This window comes from Nematolebias whitei, chromosome 17 (assembly GCF_014905685.2).
Source record: "Nematolebias whitei isolate Nwh7 chromosome 17, NemWhi1, whole genome shotgun sequence".
Lineage (NCBI taxonomy): Eukaryota > Metazoa > Chordata > Actinopteri > Cyprinodontiformes > Rivulidae > Nematolebias > Nematolebias whitei.
Window position 1 is genome coordinate 12,867,516 of NC_056514.1, and position 8,871 is coordinate 12,876,386.

The following is an 8,871-nucleotide window of genomic DNA, read 5'->3' on the forward strand; positions in this document are numbered from 1 at the left end:
ATATATATATATATAAAGGTGTTTTAAACCTTTCCCACACTCTTGCAGTATTCTAAACAATGTTTCTAAATGCTCTGAAAGAGCACAGCATGTCATGATTTCAGCTCTCTGCCTCCGGCTGCACTCTTGGCCACACCCACTTCTTCGCTGCAGAGCGGAGATACCATGTTATAGGGTGGGGGGGAGCTTCGCCTTCAGCTGTGGGCTGGAGGTGCTAAATAATTTATTTAAAATACAAATTCCATGCCGATCGTGCGGCTCATCCATCAATTATCCAATTGTGTGTCATGTCCAGTCTTACTTTGACAGCTTGTGACAGAGAGAGTCTGCGACAAACGAACTGCAAAGTAGTGAGGGACTACTGTATATTTGGTGAACCCAACAGCCTCTCCCACCGTCATGTCTACACCTGGTTTGGCTGATGGTGATGACAGAAGAGCGAGGAAAATGGAGGTTTTTCTAAGTTTATTTTGTCGTTCCAGTATCAAATAATAATATTGCATTGCAAGTTTTTCTAATATGGTGGAGCTCTAAATCTCTTAGTTTTTATGACATTCCAGAATTTTACCACAAAAAAATCACCGTAGTGTGTGAGGTCACACATTCAAAGCCACACTTTCTGAGTGGTCTACTTTAGAAAATCTTTGCGAACAAACACTTCCTAAATCCTTATATTCACATCCAAACTAAATCACATAAACTTCAAAGTTCATGCTCAATAATCCAGGTCAAAAACTCCAACGACATTAAATCAGGTCCTCTGGACGGTTTCTTTTTTGTTGAAGCGTTTCGTCTTTCATCCAAAAGACTCCAGAATCCCTCCGAGCACCATCAAACTGGTAGACCCACTATGTGAAGGTGCTATTTATAAGTCTGAGTTTGTTGTGGCTCCTCTGACTGATGAAGTCTTTTGGATGAAAAATGAAACGTTTCAACAAAAAAAAAAAAACGGTCCAGAGAACACAACTTTGTAAGTCTAAAAAAGTTAAATCTGGTCCTCTGGACATTCAAAAAAAAAACAAAACAAAGCAAAACAACAAAAAAATGTAGAAACGTTTCGTCTCTCATCCGAGAGACTTCCTCAGTCTGAGGTGCTGTATTCAGCTCAGTCTCTTAAATAGCACCTTCTCAGAGTGGATCAACCAGTTTTGCTGCTGACAATCAAAACCAGCTGCTCACATGCTCAAGAAGGACCATCAGCCTAACAATGGATCATTAGCACACTGATGGCTGTTTACTATTCACAGAGGGCTGAGTGATACTAGCAATCACAGCATTGTAAGAGGGGGGGAATTGAACACGTAGGCCTCCACCCCTGTTTAACGATGGACAGTTTCTGTCCATCGTTATGTTGGATATTAGTTGTTCCACAGAACAACTGTGTCAACTCTTGAAACTGTGCCTGCAGTCAACCTACTTCACATATGGGGAGCAATATTATAGGCAGAAACATGGGTGTGCTATTGGGTCTCCAGTTTCTCCTATTGTTGCCAACCTGTACATGGAGGAAGTAGAAAAGAGAGCCTTGACGTCCTTTTCAGGGACACCACCAAGTCATTGATTCAGGTATGTTGACGACACCTGGGTTAAAATTAAATCTCAGGAAGTTCAACATTTTACTGACCACATCAACTCTGTGAATAAATACATCAAGTTCACATGAGAAGATGAAAAAAATGGCAAGTTGACTTTCTTGGACTGTGAGGTCTCAGTCTCTGATAGAGGACATCTGCAAACTGAGGTGTACCACAAACCCACCCACACAGACCAGTATTTGCAGTTTGACTCCCATCACCATTTGGAGCACAAGTTAGGAGTCATCAGGACTCTGTACCACAGAGCAGACAGAATCCCCACTAACTCGGGAGCCAGGCAGAAGGAGAAATCCCACACAAGACAGGCTCTAGAGCAATGTGGATATCCTAACTGGGCCTTCCTGAAAGCAGAGAAGAAACCCAAACAGGACTCCAGTCAGCCATCAGGTGAAAAGGAGGAACCCAGACCCAGACCAGTGGTCATTCCATATGTTGAGGGAGTATCAGAGAAACTGAGACGTTTATTTTCTAAACATAACGTCCCAGTGGCTTTTAAACCCCAAAATACATTACGGCAAAGACTGGTTCATCCCAAAGATCCAGTCCCCCGGCACAAACAGAGCAATGTTGTGTATGTTGTTCAGTGTCAGGAGGGCTGTGATCAGTCTTACATCGGGGAAACTAAACAGCCACTGGCCAAAAGGATGGCCCAGCACAGAAGATCAACATCATCAGGCCAGGACTCTGCGGTCTACACTCATCTCCAGGCCATCGGCCACTCTTTCAGGGATGAAGATGTTCACATCCTGGACAGAGAGGAACGATGGTTTGAGAGAAGAGTAAAGGAGGCCATCTTTGTGAAAAGAAACTGTCCATCGTTAAACAGGGGTGGAGGCCTCCGGGTTCAATTGTCCCCCTCTTACAATGCTGTGATTGCTAGTATCACTCAGCCATCAGTGTGCTAATGATCCATTGTTAGGCTGATGGTCCTTCTTGATCATGTGATCAGCTGGTTTTGGTTGTCAGCAGCAAACTGGTTGATCCACTCTGTGAAGGTGCTATTTAAGAGACTGAGCTGAAAACAGCACCTCAGACTGAGGAAGTCTCTCGGATGAGAGACGAAACGTTTCTACATTTTTTTGTTGTTTTGCTTTTTTTTTTTTTTTTGAATGTCCAGAAACCAGATTGAACTTTTTTAGATTTTTCTACCTGGATTATTGAGCATGCATCAGGACAACTTTGTAAGGGCACAATCCAACCAACTACGGGGAAACAGTATAAAATGCAGAGTGCAGTGAAGTTGACGTCCAGTGGAAAGTGGGGTTAGCAGCAGTTTTATTTTAGTTTCACATATTTTGCCTCTGTAATCTCCTAATTCCCAAATCTCTGTTTGGCTTTATTCCATCTTCAGTCCCAGCAGGTTCAAAGTTTTACTCAAAGTTTGATGCAAACACATTTTCAAGTTCAAGCTCAATTACCATATTTTTCGGACTATAAGGTGCACTTAAAATCCTTTAATTTGATCAAAAATCAACAGAGAGCCTTATGTATTGATTTTGGTTGCACTTACTGACCTCAAATTGATTTTATGTGGTTATTGTGAATGAGTTGAATACATTTCGACTTATCTGGCTGTTTTGTTTCGTTTTATGCGCCTTATAATCTGATGCACCTTATAGTGTGAAAAATACGGTAGGTTTTAGTATCATTCGCAGCACATGTGGTACATGAGGTGGAATGAAATTGTGTACACAGGGTCCCAGTTACATCCCAAAATAGCAAAAATATAAATTGTAAAAAGAAACAGTAAATAAGGAGCTAAGATATAAACTAATCGCTAAACACTAAAAGTCCAAAACAATATGCCAAACAACAGCAGCCCGAACATGAGTCTGTGTGAGTAGATGCGTACGAATGAATATAGCAGCATGAAATAATCAGCAGCATGAGATCAGCAGCACATATCAACAACAAATGTGGCATTTAGGCCTGTTGCGATAAACAACAAATCAATTAATCGCGTGATAAATGTAAATTATCAACCTCATTTTCATTTATCAGCTTTATTTTTTCTTCGTGTTTCTCTCTTTCTACTGAAGACACTGGACGACAAAAGGCTCAACTCCGGTGCTCTTCACTGACCCCTCCCTTTCTCTTTTCTCTTTATTTGTTTTATTTGTACAAAATCAAGTTTTTGGATCATTAAAAGCAGCTAAGCTGAGAAGCTAAGCTACGAGCTAAGCTAATAGGCCGACCTCGGTAAAAAACCTCCGTCTTGTCGAATCTCCAAAATTCACGGTTGAAACTTGTGCCTTCGTGTGAAAAGTTGTTTTTCTCTGCAAAAAAAGCTGAGAACGTGTTTACTGATTATTTATTAAAAGCTTTGTGTGACAAATGCTACGCTAAAGAGATCAAACCACACCGAGCGTCCGCCATTTTGAGAATCAAAGAGAGACAGCCCATGCCATGTCAAGGGGCCTCCCTCTTATTTTTCTTAAAGAGACAAGCTGCTCGCTCCCTCACTATCCATCCTTCGGTTCAAACAGTCTTATACTGCCATCCAGAGGTGACAAAAGGTACTACACTCAAAATGAATTAACCACAATGTCTTCTTAATTTTGACAATAATTACTAATTATTGTCCAATTTCAAACAATATTATCGTTTATCGCAAGAATTTCTGAGACAATTAATTGCCCAGCAAAACGTGTTATTGTGACAGGCCTAATGGCATTACAGTAATTTTTATTATTTTTCACAGTGATAATTCTGATTGAGGATTAATGAGTCTAACAGCTTCAGGGTAGAAGCTGTTCCTCAGTCTAGTGGTTCTACACTTAATGCTCCTCAACCTCCTTTCTGAGGGGAGCAGGGCAAAAAGTGTGTGCTGGGTGAGTGGGGTCCTTCATGATGCAGGTGGCCCTCTTCCTGCATCTGGAGGTGTAGATGTCTGTGATGGTGGGGAGGCTCACCAAGTGTTCATGTAGTGTCCTTCCTAACAGCTTCAAACAGACTGTGTGGAATCAGCACCCTTCCATTTGATCCCATCTGCTCCGCCGTCCTCACACCGTCAGATTGTTGCCACGCAGATTTACAAACTCTTCTATGCTTGGATGAAAAAAAAAAAAAAAAACTTCTGTGATACTGTAGTTTATAAAGAGCTGCTGTGTCACTGCACTGGAGACTTTTACCTGATGAACAGATGGATTGTTTTTACACTGAGAAGTGCATCAACTCCTCCATCATGATGAACAAATCTCATTTAATTTAAAGTTCAAACGTAAATGTTCAGTGTGAATCTCCACATCCTATTTAGCATCTTGGAAAATCTTTGATAAATGACCAAAATTTCATTTCAGTCAATTCTATTGTCAATCTTCTCCTTCTTTCCTTTCAGCATTTTCCCGCACCATCTTTCTAATATGCTGCCTTTACTTGTGAGCCAGGGTTGCTATGGTGATGAGAGTTTTTTATACACACTGGAAGCATCCTCCAAGGTTTTCTCGTCTGTCTTCATTGTTTTTTTTATTTTTTTATCTTGTGTTTCTGAACTCTGAGAAGCTATAACTTGCTTTATTTGGCCTTAATCTTCCCATCATCTCTGTTCATCTTTTGTATTTCCCACATCTCTGTTATCCATCCCTCTTTTTTTAACTTCATTCTTTTCATCCCCTCTCCGGTTTTCTCTCCTTCATCCTGTCTGTCGATCTCAGCTCATCCTCCCTGACACTGGCTCTTCTTCTGCAGCCATCTTATTGAAACAAACTGTACAGTAGTGAAATTTTCAGAGGCGCAGCCTTTCGTTTCTGTAAGGCTTTCTGTTGCACTCGCACTGGGAGGCAGAAAGGAGCAGGGAGGTGCAGTGAGGGGAGCAGAGAACAATGCAGTTTAGGAGAGTGAGAAACCTTAAGCAGGAGAGGAAAGCATCATCTGGGTAGAAAATAAGAAAAAAAAAAAAGACGTGGGAAACAGGATTTGACACAGCGAAGCTGAAACCAGCTGAAGTGAGCTGAGTCACGAAGGATGAAACTTGGTTGTTTCCTTCTAGAACATTCTGTTGCAGGCAGCGGTACAATTAATTTAACAGGGAGGCAACGTCAAAACATCACATTCACAGAGGGAGGAGACAGAAAGCAATAAAATAAAATGTAAACATTTGGGTTAGTGTGAAGAAAATTATAAAACTTTAAATGTAATAGAGTTTAACTAGGATAAATTTATTACACTAAATATTTGTCTTCTTTTGGCTTTTCCCTCTTCAGTGAATCATCCTCCTCCATCTCTGTCCTCACTCCAACTACCTCCATGTTCTCTCCAACTGCATCCATAGATCTCCTCTTTGTCTTTTTCCTGGCAGCTGCATTTCTAACATCCTTCTACCAATATACCCACTGTCCCTCCTCTGGACATGTCCAAACCACTGTCCCTCCTCTGGAAATGTCCAAACCACTGTCCCTCCTCTGGACATGTCCAAACCACTGTCCCTCATCTGGACATGTCCAAACCATCTCAGTCTGGTCTCTCTAACTTTATCTCCCAGTTGTTCAACTGTGCTGTACCTCTGATGATCTCATTCCTAATCTTATCCATCCTTGTCACTCCTAAGGAGAACCTCAACATCTTCATTTCTGCCACTTCCAGTTCTTTCTCCTGTCCTTTTGTCCATGTCTCTGTCTCCAGTCCACACATTTTAACTGGTCTCACCACTGTATTATAAATTTTTCTTGTAAGAGGGGGACATAGAGAGGCAAACAGAGTAATGTTGTGTAGGCTGTTCATTGTCAGGAGGGTGATCAGTCTTACATCTGGGAAACTAAACAGCCACTGGCCAAAAGGATGGACCAGCACAGAAGATCAACACCATCAGGCCAGGACTCTGCGGTCTACACTCATCTCCAGGCCAGCGGTCACTCTTTCAGGGATGAAGATGTTCACATCCTGGACAGAGAGGAACGATGGTTTGAGAGAGGAGTAAAGGAGGCCATCTTTGTGAAGAGAACCCGTCCATCATTAAACAGGGGTGGAGGCCTTTGTGTTCTACTGTCCCCCTCTTACAATGCTGCGATTGCTAGTATCACTCAGCCCTCTGTGAATAGCAAACAGCCATCAGGGTGCTAACAACCAACTGTTAAGCTGATGGTCCTCCTTTATCATGTGAACAGCTAGTTCTGGATGCACATGGTTGATTTAAATGATCAGCCCGGCCTCTGATTCCCAGTTCAGATATCTAAACTAGATGAAAAGGGTAGACCAGTTAATGTACGTACCTGCACACACACCGGACTGAGCCACAACCCTCACAGAGCCTCTGATCATTCAGCTCATCTCATACAAGTGCTAGCTGTCACAGGAGATGAAAACATTACAGCAGGTATGGAAAGTGCACGTGTCCATGTGCACTTTGATTGAGGCTAGATGGACTGAATTTACTGTTTGTGTGATTTTGGGTGTTTGTTGAGCTCATTCAGCTCCTTTAACCCCCTCGGAGACCTGAGTCAGCAACACTCGATGAAGCTGAGGAATACTGGAGCATCTATGAGTGGGTGGCTACTGCATGACTGGTGGGGGCTCCAGTTCAACGTTCACTGCTTACATTAAAGTTCAACATAGTATTTTGTGTGGTCACATGTGCAGCCTTGATTGCCTGCTTTGTGTACTTTCTAATTATTAATTAGGATTATCATTGGCTCTGCTCACTTCCACAGTCAATAAAACACAATTAACACAGCAGCAACAGGCTCTGCAGCCTCTGTTTGCTCTAATGACGGTTCATGAGAACCATCATTAAGACAGATACAAAGATGGAAGGGAGAGGCTTTGTGTTAAGTGAATGGGAGGATTTGTGGTAAATGAGTGGCTACAAGGTGATCTTTTTAACAAATTAGTCTTCCATGAAATGCAATCTGGAGGGTGCTTGTGGTGTAAAGAATTCAAAGATTAGCAGCTTATTGCAATTTTTGATGTTAACCTAATATGATTACAAAGTTCTAACTTTCCTTGGTATGCTGTAATTTTTATACTCATACAGGCTGAAGCCCATCTACTTGTTTCCTGTGGCTCATATCTCAGTTCTACTGTAATGGTATCCATCCTTAGGGATATTATTGGTCTTTCAAATGATTTAACAATATTTTTTTTAATCTATTTTCCTGCATTAGAAAGCAGTAGCAGTGCATTATTAATGCATTAGTGCATCTGTAGCAGGACCAAGACTTTGGAACGAGTTGCCTCTGCTTGTCAGACAGGCCCTCTCCCTCTCGGTTTTCAAGTCCCGTTTAAAAACCCACTACTATTCAGTAGCTTTCAACACCAGATGATCTGTGTTTTGAACCTGTATGCTCCACACTGGTTAGTCGTCATATTTATTATCTGCATCGTTTTTATGTCTTTATTCTGATTTACCTCATTTTGTATTTTGCTTTGTGTGTTACCTGTTTTTCTGTCTGTACAGCACTTTGGTTGGCCTTGTCGCTGTTTTAAGTGCTCTATAAATAAAATGGTATGGTATTAATAGTAATGGTGAGTTGGCCTCATCTATAATATTTTCTTCTTCATTAAAATGTTTTTTCTCCAACCTCATAATTTTAACAAAAATGCTGAAGTACCTAGGCCTCACCACTAGGTGTCTAGATAATTTGCATTATTTAAAATCAGCAAAATGCAAATTATGCTGATCCATTAAATGAAGGAATATAAAGATCCTTTGCTAACAGCAGCACACGTTTCCACACCCAAAGCCTGTTTTATTAGCGAGTAAGATGAAATCCATCACAAGTTCCAGCCATGTGACCATACGGTTAAATTTAGGCAAAAATATGGAATGGGCAACAGTCCCATCGCATACAGAGACAGTTGAGATCAGTGCTCGTTAACTGTGTTTGTTGTTGTGCTGACACTTGTTATATTAATTAGCTCTGCATGAGTAATGGATGAAACTAGCATGTGTTGTGACAACCATGGATTGCAGGAAGTTGTAGTGGTGGCTTGTAGATCAGGGGCAAATCATGACCGGACAGGAGGTAGGGTGAAATACTCAAAGAAATATGAAATAATTACAGACAAACCAGAAGAGTGATTTTACTCAAAGTGCCAAAATCTAACCAAGACAAAGCAATACAAATGAAGGTGTGGGGGGTGAATTTAGGCCACAGAGTGATATGCGCGAAATAGACTGCCATTCTGAGAAGCACTGTATCTCCTGTCCTCATGGATCCATCAAAAATATGATGAAAAAAAAACCTTTTAAAGATTATTTTTAACAATATAATTTTTCCTCAACAAAAACTGCATGGACAAGGAGGTGCAAAACCGGAAGGGGATATATATATATATATAT